This window comes from Halichoerus grypus, chromosome 1 (genome assembly GCF_964656455.1).
Source record: "Halichoerus grypus chromosome 1, mHalGry1.hap1.1, whole genome shotgun sequence".
Taxonomy (NCBI): domain Eukaryota; kingdom Metazoa; phylum Chordata; class Mammalia; order Carnivora; family Phocidae; genus Halichoerus; species Halichoerus grypus.
The window spans coordinates 138,895,794-138,914,558 of record NC_135712.1 but is presented as its reverse complement, the minus strand read 5'-3'; the positions used below and the strand labels follow the sequence as shown (position 1 = coordinate 138,914,558).

Here is an 18,765-nt window from a genome sequence, read left to right as displayed (position 1 = left end):
CCCTGTATCGCCCACCATGACCTCTTATCAAGCAGTGGGGTGGGAGGGAAGGGACAGGACTCCACACTAAATCCCTTTGGTTATTTTGGGAAACACAGCACTAATGTGTCTCTCCATATTCTAGAAGACCGCTCCACATCTCTCACTTGTGAAAGGCAAAGTGATGAAATGATTTCTCTTCAGAACTGAGCATGTAGCTCCTCTCCTAAACCACCCTCACGTCTCCTGTGATGAAAGAAATAGATTAATTAACAACATCCACAGATAAAAATGAAAGGACAAAGGAGAGAAATGATTAGAATGAAGTGCTAAACTGATGGCAAACTCAATCAGGGACTGGAATATTAATTCAAACCACCTAAAAAGAGAAGGCTAAGTGGGATGGAGAGGGGTAAAAGCATTTTATTAAGCTCTGGGAAATGTGATTACATTTGGAATGCACTGGAATGGGTGAGGAGGACTTGATCTTTTGCCAGTGTGCACCCCCAAGTAACAGAACTGAACCCAAACAAACAAAACAAAACTAAAATAATTGGCTTGGAAAGGGCATCTGTTAACACATCCTGCTTATGGAAAATCCAAGAAATCATCTTTCACCAGCAACCGTAGGACTTTAAGATTCAACTTTGCCGAGAGAAAAGTAATGAAGTGTGAAATAGTTTTTTCCTCAGAATGGCAAATAAGAAACCTCCTTTATTTTCCAAATTATTGGTTTACTCTTTTCAAATAGGACAGATTTCACTAAGAGAGTCAATCTTAAGGAATGAGAATCAAGCAATTAGTGAAGTTTGGGGTTCATGACTCTTGGGGCCATCAGGGGTAAAAGAGAAAAAATCGTCTCCTTGTTTTACAAATGTTGGTACATTTCAACAGTATTTTTGCTTCAACAATCAAATCTTTAATCTTCTAGCTAAGCCAGTACAGGTTTGTTAATGCAACTAAGGAAGAAGGAGCTTCCAACAATGTGAGCAATTTGTTTCTTCTCAATGAAAGGAGCAAAGTAAGAAAAGTAAAGGCAAAGGAAGTGTTCTGGAAGCATGTGACTGGCATGGACTGAAGTATGACATGGTGGAAACAACAATAGCTCCACAAACCACTCATCCCTCAACACGAGCACAAGGACCGCTTTGGAACTTCAGTACATCTGTGGGCCTACTATAAGATAGTTGAATTTATTTAATATTCATTGACTGAAAAAATAACTAATGACAGTAAGCTACTCTAAATTCAGTAGTGCTTTTGAATGAATTTGCATTTATTAATCTCAATGAATAGCATCTTCGTATGTTTACCCAATGGTTGAACATGTGTGTGTGACATATTAATTTGTTCAATCTACAGTCAATGTTTGATAAGCATGCAGATTTGAGGACCCTTATGAGTAATTCGTGGCTCCCCAGGATTCTTCAGCTGCCAGATGGGAACTACTAAACCCTTTCTCTTCTACTAAAGACTCCATGGACTAAAAATAGACTTTTAGAAGGCATTCTAAATCCTGCAAAAATTTGCAGTCTATCTGCATTGAAAAAGAGCCAGAGTATCATACACTAAAATGGTAACAGTATTCATTGCTGGCTACAATAGTTTAGGGAGGTTTATTTGCTTTTCTGTATTTTCCAAATTTTCAACGGTAATTATTTATCCCTTTTGTAGTAAAAACAAAAACAAAAAAACTTAACAAAAGGTCCCCATGCCATGACACCAGGAAGGCCCTAGCTGTCCTCTGTAAACTTAAAAGCCCAGATTCTTGGAAAATGTCCCTAATAGCTGCTCTACTTTCTCCTGGGGACCCAGTCCTGCAAAGCAATGCGGGAAACTATGAGAATGAAAATGTGCATTCTGGGGCGCCTGAGTGGCTCAGTTGTCAAGTGTCTGCCTTTGGCTAAGGTCATGATCCCAGGGTCCTGGGATGGAGCTCCGTCAGGCTCCCGGCTCAGTGGGAAGCTGGCTTCTCCCTCTCCCACTCCCCCTGCTTGTGCTCTCTCTCTCGCTGTGTCTCTCTCTGTCAAATAAACAAATAAAATCTTTAAAAAAAATGTGTATTCTACTACCATGACATACCCCACAAAAAATGAGTTTCTGGCAAGAACAACTGCATCTCCAGCACAAAAATAATTCTGTCATGCTTCTGCTTACATCCTTCAATGGCTGCCCCATTGACCTGGAGGAAAATTTCAAAGTCCTCAGAGTTTTCTGATCCTGCCCCCTTAACCTCTCTAGCTTAATGCCTAACCACTCTGTTAAGTAACCAACTTTGGCTTGGTCATGGTCTTCCAGAGCCATCTTGCTTGCTACTTCTTGAAAGAGTTTAGTCATTTCCCAGGGCACATCCTCTGGAACGAAGGCTCTCCAATTCATTTATGGAGGGAAAAAGACAGCTCCACTATTCTATGCATTCCTAAAATAAATTAAGCAAATCCATTTTCTTTAGGATTTCACTGCAATCCAGATATGTCCCCATCATCTAGTTATTTGAAAAATACAGGTCCAAAATACTGTTTATGCAAAAATTAATGATAGGTCCAATGTTGAGTCTAAAAACTCAACCATTGATGGCGTACTGAAAATTGTTAGTAACTCAATGATCTGTGTCTACGTATGCAGGAGGGATTGTACAACACTGCCAAGTGTGGTGTTGGCCACTATTTATTTCCCAACTTCCAGTGTCACCTTCTTCTTTGAAGAGATATTCAATTTTTGCTAGGTACATGACCACCTACAATAAAAAATCATATAACCGACCTCCTTTGTAGTTAGGAGTATTCATGTGGTCAAGGAGCTATAAAGAGGAAACATTGTGTGGTACTTCCAGAAATCTTCTTATAAGGGAGAAGGCACACTCTTTTCTTGCTCTATCCTATTGCATGCAATGTGGATGTGATGAACAGAGTTTTACCAGCCCTTCTGGACCAGAAGAATGGGACCACACTCTAGGGATAACAGAACAGTGAGCCGAAGGAGGCCTATGTCCCTGAGTGAATAATTTCTATAGCTCTGATTCCAGTTTTGGATTGTCTACTCTGAGTTGTTTCTAGGTGAGAAAATAATAAATGTTTGCCTTCTTTAAGTCTCTATATTTACTGGCCATTTTTTTTTTTTTTCCAAATCTCTGTCCTTACAGCCCAACTTAATCTTAAAGGATATATGAAGCTTTGTATGACAACCAGACATTTTAGCAGAATGCAGAATTAGGACTCTTAATAAACTTAATAATGCACTAGGTTCAGTTAGTTATTATCAAGTGTTAGTGATCCCTAAGAATTCACTTAGAAGGTTAGCATCCTCATCAAATCTCCCAGGAGCTGAAAGGCCATGGGATTGGGTATACTGGTCTAAACTAAGGTGTGTTTCTTTTTCTCAAAAGGGGGCCTTTAGTAACAGTGAAAAAATCACAGAGGGAGCATTCCTAGAATTCAAGGAGCCCAAGTATTGCTACAAAACAGTTCATTCTTAGTTTTTAATGTTGTTGCTGGCAAAAGTTATTACTGATACCTTTCTTTTCAGCCCAAATCTCTATCTTTAATGAAAATGTTACAGCTGATAAACTTCTATTAAAAAATAGCAATTTCAATTTTACAAAATACCTCACCAGTACTCTTCAAAACTGTCAGGATCATGAAAAACAAGAAAGGATTGAGAAACTGTCATGGACCAGAGGAGTTGATAAGTGTAGTGTGGATCTTGGATTGGATCCTGGAAAAGAAAAGTACTGTGGTGACATCCAATACAAGTCCAGAGTTTGGTTGATAGTGATGTGCCAATATTGGAATTTTCATTGTCACAAATAAAGCAGAGTAACAGAAGATGTGAACAATAGGGGAAAGTGAGTGAGGGTATGTATACAGGAACTCTCTGTTCTATCTTTACTTTTTTTGTTCATCTAAAATCATTCTAAATTTTAAAATTTTCACTCAAAAAACGGCAATACCTATTGCTCAATAGTCTGGTGGATTGGTTGTGATAATTGGTATAAAACCATGGAGTTGTAGAAGGAATACAATAAGTAGTAATATCCTTCCTTCCAGGGAAACCCTTAAAATCCCATCAACCTTTTCATTACAGACAAATTCTTTGATAAGCACTTCTTCTGTCTTGGCATACCTGAAAAAATTATTCTCTTATCATAAACTTAAAAAAATTTGAAGATGGCTATGTTTTTCTGTCATTTTCTTTACCAGCAATTACCTATTTGTCATAGGTTTTTCCTCTTATACTTCTTTCTTCCCTGAAGTCTTTTTTCTTTGTAGTCTTTGTAAGTTTTACACATATGACTAAATTTAGGATCCAAATCATACTAAGCGCTCTCAAAAAGGCATCTGACAGTAAGCTTTGTAAGGGCAAATTTCCTCCTTCTCCATGGTTCTCCCCCTCCCCTTCCTCCCCAGGTTTTAAACAGAGTAGGTTCTCAGTATGTTTCTGTTAAATTGATTTAAATTAATAAACAAAGAGTACAGTGAAAGGACCATTTCATGATTCCTGAGTGATTCCAGGATAAAAAACAGTGAAGGAAATCTTCTTTTAGTAAAATAAAATCATACCTAAGCTTTGACCAAAATTCCCACAATTGCCAAAATTCCACTTATTTCTGAAGAGCATCTGGCAAGCCAACAACTAATTTCTATTTTTTTTTTTTTAATTCTAGGTCATTTCTTGCTGATTTAGCCTATTTTAGTGTCTGGTTATTCATTTCTTACACTACATCTTTTTCTTACACTGTGTTTTTAGTTTGTTGCCTCAACTCTTTTCTATATTACTACACTCTACTCTTTTCTGATTAGATAACATTTTGAAGTTTGTTTTGGTAAATTATAATAAAAGAGAACACACAAAGAAGTCAGCTAGGAAGAAAGACATGTCAACAAGACAATGTCCAATGGTGATTCCAGAAAGTACTTTTAGCAGATTTTAATGAGGAGGACAAGAGAACCAAAGATGATATGAAGAAATAGTTTAGTAAGTGTGATCTTCAATTACAGCAAAGTGAAATTTGATTTAGAAGTTAAATACTCACATAACCAGTCCTTCAAATTGGGATCTGGCCTTGGAGTAGAAATGGGGCCAGCAGCACTCTGCTCTGGACAGCTCAAATCGTCTTGGGCGTTAGTCAGGACCCAATCCCTGGAAGCAGATGCTGTTGATGTTTTATCCTTATTCCCTTGGATCCCTTGATGATTCTGGTGTGTTTTCATTCCTGGCAGCCTGTACTCATGACTTTATTGTAGGATGACCCTCAGGCCTCAGGCCACTGTAACTCACTTTGCATAAATCAGTCCTTCTCAAAGTATGATCTGCAAATCAGGAGCATCAGCATCACTTGGTAACTTGCTGGAACTGCAAGTTCTTAAGCCCAACCACAGATCCACTGAATCAGCAACTCTGGGGGGAGGGCTCAACAATCTGTATTTTAATAAGCCTTCTAGGTGATTCTGACACGTGTAGTTTTGAGCTCCACTGACCTAACTATATACATTGAAAGCCAAGTGACTGGGAGTTTATATTTTGGGGGAGAGGCGATCTTTGGCCAATGTTGATAGATGTGAGTATATCCAACAACCCCACCCTGGTGGGGACAAATCGAAAGTGGGACCCAAACTGTCTCTAGAACTCCCCTGCAGAACTGAGACTCTCTTGATAGCACTCCCATCCTTGGCCTCCTTCCCTTCACTTCCCTGCCTCACTGCCCTACTCCTTTACTAGTTTTTTCTAGGACCAGTTCCTAATAAATCATTTTCACATGAGCCTTCAGCTCAGAGTCTGATTCTAGGGAACTATACAAAAATATGTCCTATAGTGAAAACAAAAACAACAACAAAAAAACCTCCACTTCATTGGTTATATCTGGTGGCCCGGCATGACATTGTCAATTACTACTAGACTCTAGACGCTGTCCTAGAGGCTGGGGATAACAAGATGAGTAGGGCCCTTTCTGCCTTCAGAGAACTTAAGCCTAGTGGCAGTAGTAGTGAGGAACAGACACATGAATGGATACTGTCAATAGATCGATACTGAAATTCAACAGTGCTAGGAAAACATTTTCCCCAAAATTCCTGAAAGAGGCAATAGGTCAAGCTCACTGCTGAAGTGTGGATGAGGACTCATGAGTCAGGATATGGAAAGTGAACAAAATATTCCAGCCCAAACCAAAACATGAAAATGAGCAACAGAGAAAAAAGCACATAATTTGGTGTTCGTGTGGTATCAAGTTCAAATTGGAAAGGTGCAGGTGATGAAGCTGAAAAAAACGGGAAAGTACAGAAAGATTTCCATGCCCTGCAAAGTAGCATGGCCTTTTTCTGTAAATGGTGGGTATCTGCTGATAGCTTTTAAGCATGAGAGTAATTTGTTCAGAAGTGCATAGAAAGATCCTTCTGGCTGAATTAAGAGGGGCTATTCCATCATCAGGAGACCAAGTCAAAGACTGCAGAGATAGTCCAAGCAAGACATACCAGGGGCCTGAGCTAGAGGAGAATATGTAACCCAAGAAATATTTAGGGAGTGAAATTGGCAAGGTTTTGACTGCATAAATGTTGTACTGCATGACGGGGAGGAACTAGGCAAGGACAAATCCAGGTTTCTGGCTTAAGTGACTTAACTTAATTATGGCAATTAACTTCAAGCCATAATCATTTCCATTTTGTCAGTTCAGAGTGAGGACTAAAACAGTCATGCTCAGAACTGCTCCCCTACCTTGGGAAAGCAAAATACAACTAATATTTTAAATCAACACAATTGACAGAAGACTTCATCAGTGTCGACAGACACAAGGCAACTCTGATTAGCACAGATACAGAATTGCCTAATCAACAAAAACACCAGGCACAATTAATACACAGCCCTTTCAGTTAAATGCAATTTAGGCATGATTACTTAAATGGGAAGTTTATGAAATTACCCAGGATTTCTTAAGTAATTAATAAAATTCTAAGTCTGGAGAGAATTAGACGTAGAGAAAAAGTTTCCTAGAGAACCAACAGTAAAATGAAGATGTATGTGTGTGTGTTTGGCTGTGGGCAGCAAAAACATAATCAATGTGAGCTGTCATCAAGGCAACCTGCAAAATGAATTCCACAAATTACTACTTGGACAGAAGCAAACATAACACCTAACTCTGGTACATAAATATTACCATTACATGTGCCCCTTTTCTCAAAGCCAGAACTTGCTGCCTGCAAAAGGGGAGAAGTTTGTAGAATAGACTTGGAAGAGATTTTTACTGATGCCATTGTACCTGGGAGGGCCTACAGAGTAACCCAGGACTCTTGCACATAATGCATTGGGAGCAAAAGTGACGGAACAGCAAAGCCAGCACAAGAACGCATCTCCCCTTCTGCCCAAGTGTCGGGGCTCTTAGAAAGGCCCCCTTGGTAATACAGATGCATAGATTCACACCTGTCCTTCCTTTCTGCTCTCTTTGACTTCAACTCCGTGGTATGCAAAACGAGAGAAATAGCAATAGGAAAGACCAGTTTCAGGCTTTCGTAGAAATACAGAGATGTCAGTCGGCTTCATCATCCCACCATCAACCTGGAAAAAGGCTTTCTTTAAGAAGCAGTCTGGGTCGGTGAGAGTGAGAGGCAGTGGTGGGAATCAAGTGCTATCCCTACCACCAAAGTAGCTGCATTCTTTCCAGGAAATTCGTAGTTAAAGACTCCAATCCCAATTTGAATAAAGCAAAGGTATCTGTCTGTCTGTCTGTCTGTCTTAAAACATAAGCAGAAACAATGCCATAGCTACAGCAGAGCTGAGAAGCTACATGGCACAGAGATTTCAGAGGAGGGGCTGGGGCTGCCAGGGTAGAGTGGGAGTCAGAGAAAGTTAAGGAATGAGAGGGGGCCCTTTCAGGGGACAGAGCGGTAGAACCTATTTATTACTCAGTACTAATGCATTCAATATTTCAGTGACTGGTGTGCTGGTACCACATGGATCAGATGAGTATCAGTCTTAGCAAACAAGAACAGTTTTCTTGTATTAAACTCTCTAAATCCCAAAATGTAGAGCACAGGTAGGGCATGACAGAGAATTTAAGGACAGTAATTAATTAAATTGACAAGGGGAAAAAAAAGATAAGGCAGTTTAGCTTTAATTAGAAGAAATTACTTAAATTATCTAACTCAAGAGAAGGAAAAAGAAGGGGTTTGGCTAGAAGTTCTAAAATTCATATTCCTGTAAAAATGAAGCTACTGTAACTGGTTTCCTGGGACAGGTAACGGAATGCTGGGGTGACAGGTTAAGGATAGCAGCATTTCTCAGAAGAGTGTCAGGATCCTCAGATAATTACTAAAAGTTTCTGACGGGTCACAGAGATCGCAACCTGTAACCCTGAGAACACAGTTGTCTGAGCAAGAGGAGTAACCTCTCTCCATTCCAGACCTTTCTGCACTTTCCTGACCATCTAGCCTTAGAAGAAACAGAAACGTCAGAGACTGACTTTGGACTTTGATCTTGAGCTGGAGGAATCTAAGAACATCAGGAAATACAGCGTGGGACATTGATAGCAGCGGCATGAACCAAGTCCCAACTGTAACGACTTGACAGATGTGGCATATGCAGGATGCACATGACCATTGTCACAAATGCTGCAGTGTCAGTACGACAGCGAAGAACTGGGAAAGCGTAAGGTGGCTGGACAATCGACAGCACATCCATTCAGTGTGATGATACGTAGCCATTAAAATCTTTGTAAAGACACTGTAATAATGTTTTTTTAATAAACATAATGGAAAGGGAGGATATAAAATTACCTATAGAGTATGACAGTAACTAACAACAACAAAACACCTAAAGTCATAAAAACCACCCAAATATTAATAATATTTGGGTGTGGGGATTGAGGTTTTAAGTGGCATTTTTTCATCCTCCTATTTGTTAGTATTTTCCCAATTGACTTTAAATAAGCATGTATTAACCCCATGAATTAAAAACAATAATGTGCTTTGGATGAATTGTACGTACCTACACAGATTCTATAGGTAGTCTTCTGAGAGGAATTACGCTTTGGCTCCAAATTGAAGTTCTAACACTTCATATTCTCTTCTCAGGAGACCTTGCCCTAAACTAAGGCCAATGTTAGTGTGTGTGGTGCATGTGTGTGTGTTGTGTAGTGAGGGGACTTCTCTTAAAGATGCACACATTTCTGGGGCGGCATTTCTATGGACTGGTTTGAAAGGCACTCATAATTCATTCAAGGTGTTTTTGAAATTGCTCAAATGTCTAAGACAAATTATGGCAGCTATTAGGGTCCCACGTGGATTAATAACAAGCCAAAGATAAAACTGTCTCAAAATTAACTTCTACCTTGACAAGTTTTATTATTTTTTAAAGAAATATATGGTATTCTGGGGCACCTGGGTGGCTCAGTCGTTAAGCGTCTGCCTTCGGCTCAGGTCATGGTCCCAGGGTCCTGGGATCGAGCCCCGCATCGGGCTGCCTGCTCCACGGGAAGCCTGCTTCTCCCTCTCTCACTCCCCCTGCTTGTGTTCCTGCTCTTGCTGTGTCTCTCTTTGTCAAATAAATAAAATCTTAAAAAATACATATATATGGGGCGCCTGGGTGGCTCAGTCATTAAGCGTCTGCCTTTGGCTCAGGTCGTGATCCCAGGGTCCTGGGATCGAGCCCCGCATCGGGCTCCCTGCTCGGCGGGAAGCCTGCTTCTCCCTCTCCCACTCCCCCTGCTTGTGGTCCCTCTCTCGCTGTGTCTCTCTCTGTCAAATAAATAAATAAAATCTTAAAAAAATAAAAATAAAAAAATATATATGGTATTCCACACAACACATTGGCATAGTTGTCACCATAACCACTGAGGTGAAAACTATTATCACTGCACGTAAGGATGAGGCAGAAGCTTAGGCAAGATAAGATAAATTCACTCAGGGCCATGCAGCTAAGAAATGAAAAAAAGCAGGATCTGAACTGAGTGCTCTCTGACAACTGTATCTTTGACCATATCTTATATTGTCTGCATAAGTCAGTAGTCCTCACAGACCATCTTTCTCTGTCAATGTTTGCTCTAGAACAATACCAGAGAAGTCAAGCCATGTTTGGGAATGCAGAGACACATGTTATCTACTGAAGTTTCTTATACTGGTCACTTCAGAAATCTAAATGAACCCTATCGTAGAAGCTACAGTTAAAGAAAATGATGATGTCATTGTCTGATGGCTCTCCTTTGATTAAATCAGCTTTAAAATACTACCTCCTTGCACACGTAAAATTCACTCCATCCTTGTTTTGTCTCGAATTTGCTAATTTATTTAAGAGAGCTAATTGTATCTAACTCTAACATTTACTCTGAAAGACTTATCATGACCTGCTGCCGAAAAGGAAACACATTCTGATCTGGCAAAACTAAATGAAATAGAATAACGTTCTGGTTTAAAATTCACTTGCTTGACTTCTGTGGCTTTCTGACCTAAAAGAAAAAAAAAAAGAAAAGAAAATTAATCTCTAACTATAATTTTTATAATTTAATAATTAGGAGGCACTTCCGTCACACTCATCCAGGAACCAGAGACATGGAAATCCTGGCCCCAGCAACACAAGCAAAGCCCCTGTGATCTCGATTCTCAAGTCCCCTGAATTCTTGGGTGGAGGAGGGATATAGTAATACAATTATGAGGGGGGCCCTACAATATCTCTTACTAAAATTCAGAGGGAGAAAAATGTGTGCAGCTGGAGCATTAAAACTCTAAGCGATGGCTTTTGCAGAATGAGAAAATATGCTGGCACGAGACAAGGCAACAAGAAAAATCATGGACTAAATCTGAGTGCAAAATTCTATGGTGAAATGAATTTCATCACAAAACACCTTTCCAAATGAAGAGCTAAATTCTAGAGGCCTTGGAGAATCATTGCAATCCAGATGGGCTGACACTTCAGAGAAGAACCTACAGGGAATAATATTTCACAAAATAGAAATGAATGAAATCAGCTCATGAGTTTCTATTGGTTTTGAGCCTCTGCAAAATATTCTGTTTTCAGAAAACCTAAAGAAAGCAAGTCCAAAAAGACTTCTTTTTTGTTGTTTTCTGTTTAAGTGTCCAGACAAAACTAGTTCTTCCTGAGGAAGCAGCAAAAATATAAAAATAGAGACTCAGGAAACATAAGTTGGGTCTTCACACAATAGTATTTAAAATATACCAATGGTAATTCGAATGTGTCCATCTAATCTTTGAACTGCCTGTATAGTCCTATATGATCTGTACGATTTTGATGCATTATCTTATCTCAACTTCCCAACAATCCTGGGAGGTTGCAGAACCTCATTAGGCCCATTTCACAGGTGATGGAACTGACACAGAGAGACCAAAGGACTTATCAAAGGACAAGTGCAAACGGCAGAATCTGAACTCGAACCCCCATGTCCTTGCCGTATATGAGCCCAGGACAAGCATGATGAGAGAGAGAGTTCGGCAGCCAGCCTGCTCAGATTCAAAATCTGAGCTCTGCTGAATTGGAGATGGTATTTAATCTCTCCGTGACTCAGTTTCTTTACCTATAAAGTGGAGACAAGGACAGGGCTGTCGTGAGGATAAAATGAGTTAATATATGCAAAGTGCCTGGCGCCCAGTAAGCACCATACTGGTGGCTACTATCATTAACTATGTACAGATATTTGGTTCCGCCTCCCCTTTTAAACATAAAAACGTTTTTATGAAACGTCTCTAGTATTTATATCTGGATATCTCCAAACTCCCAACGTACTATGCAACATCATTAGCAAGTTAGCATCTGATCGCAAGCCAGCTCCTCAATTCTCTATGATCCTGATATCCCCCTGCTCCTGTTCACCATCCCTTCTGTTGGGTAATTGGTTGTAGTCATGCTCATAGTACTGCTCAGATGGAATGGGATCCGTTATCTTCCTGTTCACTGCTAGCATAGACGCAGTCTTAGAACTGGAGCTGCCTGAATTACGCAAACTCATTCGGACCCAGAAGAGGCACTTTGTAAAATACTGTAGATTAAAAGAAAACATAAAAGATCCCACTTTTCTCCTGATTGCAATTTTTTATCTACTGTCACAAGTGTAACCTGGTTATTACTCCTTATTGCAGAGACCACATCATCTGAAAATATTTCGTATAAAGAATGAGGCCTTGCAGCACCTACCAGTTTGGCCATCTTAATCACCCTGAATTTCAATTCCCAGAAATTGAGTGCTGGAAACAAAAAATTCCTTGGAGAGCTCATTGTCACTAGCTATTTCTGATGAATGGCCATTATTCTCTTTAAATTTTAATACATCAGAGGAAATAGCCATACTGTATGAACTAATGAAATGTGCTACATGAACAAAATACTTTGAAAAAGCTGATGCTTAGAGTTTGCTTTTGGAATTATCATCACTTCATTTGACAGAGGTTTAAGATACAGATAATAATAGTTGTGCATGCATTAAGTATTAATGAGGTGCTATGTGATGCTCCTAGCTTACAGCCAGTCAGTGAAAAGGCTCAATAAATGTTTATTCCTTCCCCTTCACTGCCCTGCCCCCCCCCCCCCCAAAAAAAGGCCTGGTAAGAACGGTCTCGGCTTCATCAACTCCTCCATCCCCCTCAAAGTGTGGTAACTTGTTAGAAATGCCAAAGACCCCACTGCACTTCCACTGCCTCAGACTCTGCATTTTAAAATGATCCCAGGCAATTCCCAGGCACTTGAAAGTTTGAGAAGCCCAGGGTGCCCTCTCTGCAGGACCTTTATTTGCAATTTTCTCTTTTACTGGAGGGGCCATTCAAGGAATGGACACTCTGCAGGTAAAGTCAAGATTAGGCTGAATTTGATAGTCAGTACTAGGATCCATGTCAGCAACCGTTCTAGAACTAAAGACAGTCAGTTTCTCTCTGATTTGCATTACCGTCTCGTTATTTACTTATTAAAGCTTGAAAAAGCAGATGCGGCCTCACCTGCCACAACTCAGAACCATAAGAGAGTGAGTCATCCCACTTCCATGGTTAGAAGAGCCACGCTGCTCGGCGATTCATAGCTGGGTGAACCCGGGCTGAATGAAAGGCCCAGGCCAATCAGCCCTTGTGAAACTCGGCTCAGAAAGCAGCCTCTAACGTCATGAACCCCTTGGCCGGAATTAAGAAGTTTCAAGAGATTCCAACATGAAAAGAAAAAAAGAAAAAAAAAGAGGAAAAGGAAAATAACTTAATGAATCACTCTAATTGTGGCAATACTCAATGCAGAAAAGAAAGTCTGAGTCTGTTTAATTGATACCGTCAATTCAGAAAAATGATTTAGCAGCTAAGAAAGTTGGAACGTCATCATTCAGGATAAATTACTCTCAAAGAGAGAAATGGGAATTGTAAGAGCCCATGTTATATCCCAGGGGAGTCAGTCACTATTATTGTACCAGCCCACTGGTCACTCTGTTTTTGGCCAGAAAATGTATTTTAAAATTGAGTGTAATTCAATAGGCAATAATTGGGCGGCAACTATATACCTGAATGGTGGGGATTTCAAACATGGGGGTGATTCACATTGTTTCCTCAGGAGCTTACAGTTACTCATGGTGTGTGTTGATGGCAAGCATCTATTTCAATCTTTTGAAAAAAAAAATTTTATGCATAAATGCCCTACTTCAGTCAGCGGGGAAAGGGCAAAGCATCGAATATGGGGTTCAGAAAGCACTCGTCAGGTAATAGGCCCTTAAGCAGAAGTCCCCGATGATATCAAAAACAAAATATTAAATGCTTTAATTATCTCCTTGATATTTAAGGGTTTTCAACCACTTTCACATAGGCTACTGATGTGTATATGTTCTGGAACCCTACAAAGAAGGTAAGGAGGTGCTTTTCCTCCTAACTGAACAGAAAAGGCTCTGCAGCTCAGAGAGCTCAAATGAGTGAGTCATGCTTACGTAGCTAGAACTGGCAGAAAAAAGGAATGTGAACTTGGGATTCCATAGCTCAATCCAGGTCTTTATCTACTATCCCATGCTAAGTGCTAAGTTGCATACAAAGCATATCCACATTACCTTATTTCACTCTAATTTTGATCTTAAATTACCCCGTGGAGTGGAAAGCACCAGGGGTGATTGATCCTGATTTTCAGATGAGAAACTAACTTGTCAAGTGGCTCTTAGTAATGGGTCATCAGGACTGAAAAACCAATCTTTGGGTTCCTAGCCTGGGGAGCTTTCCTCTGCTCCCTTGATCTGAGTATTCTCAGCAATTCATTTCCTCCTCTTCTTGGAAACCTGGCTTGACTATATTCCACAGCCTTCCCCATAATTAGAGGTAGCCATTTGACTGAATTCTGGCCAGTAGAATGGGTGTGCAAGGAATGCACGCCTCTCGTAAGGCTTGGCCTATGAAAGTATCCCACGCTCACTCCTGCAAACCTCTTTGCTCCTGGCTGGCTGGAAAGGTGAACAATGGCAAACGTGGAGGCCATGTGTTGGTGGTAACAGAGCCGTAGTCAGCTGGGGTCCCTGAATGACCTCATGGAGCAAAGTCCCCTTTCCCTCCCACCTTACCATCAGCTTCAAACTGCCCTGGACAACCATGTGATTAAGAAATAAAACTTTTGTTCTGTTGAGTCATGACATGTTTGGGTCAATTTGTTCAAACGGTTAGGTTATCTTGGCTATGAAACGCAACCAGCCTCCCCGGATGCCAGCTCACTTGGGGCAGCAGCAGCAACAACGTGAGTCTTGCTCTGTTTCACAGAGACAATCAAATCCTTCCCTGCCGTGATTGTTCAGAGCGCTCATAAATCATTGAGCCAAAATAACGTGGTGATGAGCACCCAGGCACAGCCATTTGGAGGCAGTGTAGAGAAGTAGAGGAGATTAACTCTGTGAGCAATCCTCAGTCTGCGGCTCGCTCTGCATTCATTAGCTATGCAAACTCTGCCTGGTCCCTCAGTTTCTGAGTCTTGGTTTCCTCATCTATAAAAGGGTGATGATAAGCAACAAGAATGTGACGGTGAGTTTTAAGCCATGTCACAACTGAAGTGATATGCTTGGCACAGACCCTGGCCTGTAAAGGATACGTGGTAACCAGCAGGCATTATGAATACTTAGCACGTGCCCTGTTGGGCTTCTCTGTCCCCACAACACAACCAGAGTTGCCGCTGAAGGTAATACGGGGAATTAGTAATAGAAAAGCAGAGATATGAGCTCTGCTTCATTTGGTATTCTAAAGAGGACACAGCTAACGAAGGGCAGTTAAGACAATGGAAAAGATACAGGTAGCCGCTCTTGATGCAAACAGGGCAGTTAGCGAAATGAACTGAAGCATATTTGTCTCCAGCACTACAGGGTTTTATTCATAATCCTAGGTCAACCTGTCAAGTAAATCTATTTATCAGCAGAATGCCTTAGTCATGCAATTGTAGCAGGCTCTAGATTGGATTCTACTAATAGTCTACATAACAAAGCAGCATGTAACTCAAGATAAGGACATTATTATGCCTCTCAAAGGCTTTAAGAGAATTCCAGAGGGTTAGCAAGAATTACAATTCCTTCTCCATTGGTCACTGGCTTTAAAGATAGGGCCATAATGTTTGCTCTATGACTGCAGGCTTATTTCTCTCATTACTTTCTTTGCCTAGTAATTTTGAAACCACTTTGGAAAGTTTCCATTTACCATAGCGCTTAGTGAATATAAAACACAGACACACATATATGGACACCACAGTGTTACCATTGCTTCAAACCCAATCGACCCCTCACGAAAATGAAATGCGCCCATATAAAACTATAGCCAAGCAGTATGCTATTTTCAAATTCCATGGCATTCCAAATTCTCATTATTCTTATTTGGCACTGCATTTTAAAAATGACAATCGTGGAGCGTCTGGGCGGCTCAGTTGTTTAAGCGGCCGGCTCTTGATTTCTGCTCCTGTCATGATCTCAGGATTGTGGGACTGAGCCCCTCATGGGGCTCTGTGCTCAGCAGGGAGTCTGCTTGAGGATTCTCTCTCTCTCTCCTTCTGCCCCTCCCCCACTCAAATGCACTCTCTCTCTAAAATAAATAAATAAATCTTTAAAAAAATGACAATCACTAAATCCAAGTGTATCTAGTTACATTATATGTTACCAGTTAAGTTCACTCACACTGACAGCAAGTACATTCTTCCTGGGATTATCAAACCATCAGGAGCTGCCTTTTCTGCAGACATAATAAAAGGAAATGATTAGACCTGAAAGAATCCTCAAAGAGCTGTTGTGATTTTTACCATGCTTCTCAGCCACATCCCTTGTAGGAATTTTAGCATTCAAGCTGACACCTGGCAGACTGTGAGTGCATTCTCTGGGGCAACACTGACAAAATGCCCATTGTCCCCGAGCAGAGCCAACAAGGGCCACTGGCCAAAGACTGGGTGCACCTGCCTCTGAGTTGTCTTGTTTCCATCCCCTCTTCTCCAGACTCATGGCTACCGCTCTTTAACACCTCTTGCAAATCTTCCCTTTTCACAAAGAGCCTAGGCCTCAAAGTCGGAATCATCGGCAGGGGAGGGTAACGATCAAGAAACGCCTTTGTTTTATTTCTATAGTATTGGATCCTATGGTTAAACTTCTATTTATGAAAAGTGCTACTAGTTTTCCACTAAGGGAGTTGTGTTAAGTATTGATAGAGATACATATAGATATATATTCTTTATAGATATATTTAAGTAAAAAATAAGTCTCTTTAGGGCGCCTGGCTGGCTCAGTGGGTTAAGTGTCTGCCTTTGGTTCAGGTCATGATCCCAGGTCCTGTGATCAAGTCCTGCATGGGGCTCCCCGCTCTGCAGGGAGTCTGCTTCTCCCTCTACTCCTCCCCCGTGCTGGTGCGCTCTCCTTCTCTCTCACGCTCTCTCTCAAATAAATAAATAAAATCTTAAAAAAAAAAAAGTCCATTTAAAGAAAAATATTAGGAAATTATATTCAAAAATCATGAAGATGTAAGCTAATGGCTAAAGTTAGGAAATGCCATTTAAAAGCAACATGAGGCTCCAAATGGGATGCAGGGTTGTGGTTTCTGCTTTCCGGTAGGCACCTGGTACACGCTGGTGCTATGTTCATTAAAAAACAATACAATAAAACATCTGCAAAGAGGAGTCGGAGAGGCCTCTGGGAGCCTCTGCTTTCTGTTTAACATACAGAGTTAGCAGTTTTAGGAAGCAGCCTTTGGGAGATAAGTGAGTCCTGCAGTGTACCCTCTCGTTTCTTTTTCAGCGGGAACACCGCGTCTGGAAGGCAAGCCGCATCTGCCCCGGCTCACGCGCCACAGGGCACGGCCTCCGAGGGCCACGGCGGCCATGGCGGCGGCAGCCCTTCTTCAAGGGCGGGCATTCCGCAAGAAATGGCAGCTGCTTTGTCCAAGGAAAATCTGCTTTTTCTCCGCTGTATTGAATGTGGAGCAAATGTTTTAAGTGGTCAAAAATAACAGGTTTGGTCATTATGGTTGTTTTCTTTTCTCTCTAAAATGGCTCCCTGGACGGCAAGGGCAGTGCACGTACCACTTGCTCAGACAAGTTGCAAATGACAACTTCACGTCTACCCCTGTGTCCTCACTCCTGCTGGAGCCTCAGCCCCCCGTCCCGGGATCCCGCTCTCATCAGGAAGGGATTGGGCTCACAGGCAAATACACAGGACACCAGGTGCCCAGCTCTGGAAAAGAAAAGAAAGAGTTTTCTTCTCTCTTTTTCCATAGTCGAGGGGAGGTTAAAATAGAACAAAACAGTCTCAGTTTTCAACAAAAATTAGTTCTGCCTGCCATAGGAGGACTTGTGAACCAGATGCCACTTCTCAATGGTTTAAGAAACATGTGACCTGGAGAATCACCTCAATTTTGTCACCTGTAAAGTGGGGTTCTCTTATCTGACCTGAACATCAAAGGGGTATTGTAAGAAACATTTAGATGATATCTTCAAAATGCTTACGGTTCTCAGGGGGAAAAAATGGTATATGGGGTGAGACTATAAAATAAAGCATCCAAAAATGAATGAAAACAAACAAACAACCACTTGTCTCCAACCTTTTCCTAGGAAACTATATATAAGATTTCATCCACCTGGTAGCCAAGCCCTTTACAGCATATCATGATACTCAGTGATATTATCTCCTGCTAATTATTCCCTTACGCCTCCAGGCCACAGCCAAAAAGGTCAAACAAAACAATAACAACAACAAAAAAACTCTGCACTTTTCCACTACAGGCTTTCTCATCTCTGTGTTTGCTTATGCTGTTCCTGTTCTCTGGAACATCCTCTTTACCCCCTGCCAGGGAAGTCTTTGCTATTTCTCTTTCCTCTGAAGTACATCTAGAGTATATCCACATTTCTTATCAGCATTTATTATACTAATCTTACTGTATAGCTGTGTATCAGAACCACCTGGCAGATAACCTACTGATGGCTTAGCCCCAGCCTTAGCAATTCTGTTTAATGTGTGCAGAGTATAGCCTGGAACTTGGAGGATTTTAGAATCTCTCCAGAAGATTTTGGCATATAGTGAAGTTTGAGAACCATTGCTATACATACTTACAGTCTTCTCTAGGCCTCTGCTATTGGACTGTGAGTTTCTTACATTTACTCACCTTTGTACAGATGGACGGCAAGCCTCCATTTCAACGTTCTGAATGGATCCGGGCCTGGACTTGCTAAAGCCTACCCTGGTCTCGGTTCAAGACCCCTACATTTCTGACGGATTTTTGGTCTGATTCTATGATATTATTGTGCAGGTTATTAGAAACAGACCACCAGGAATAGGAAGGCATCACAGTTCACCCAGGCTGTGGACTGCTTCTACATCTAGGAAATATATCATGCAGG

At 41.0% G+C, this 18,765-nt stretch overlaps 1 protein-coding gene across 14 annotated transcripts in view; it reads right to left on the bottom strand.

Moving 5' to 3' along the window:
- The window catches only part of LRRC3B (leucine rich repeat containing 3B), a 143,921-nt gene that overhangs the window by 94,170 nt on the left and 30,986 nt on the right, over positions 1–18,765 (bottom strand). The window contains exon 2 of one of the 14 annotated variants that reach the window (XM_078072494.1): positions 5,012–5,288. The exons of 11 other annotated variants lie outside the window; for them this stretch is intronic. The gene's annotated coding sequence lies outside the window, so the exon portion shown is untranslated. Of the gene's footprint in view, positions 1–3,584; positions 3,606–5,011; positions 5,289–17,451; positions 17,473–18,765 lie in introns of those variants that run through there. 2 more of the 14 variants (XM_036109300.2, XM_078072500.1) reach the window with 2 other exon arrangements.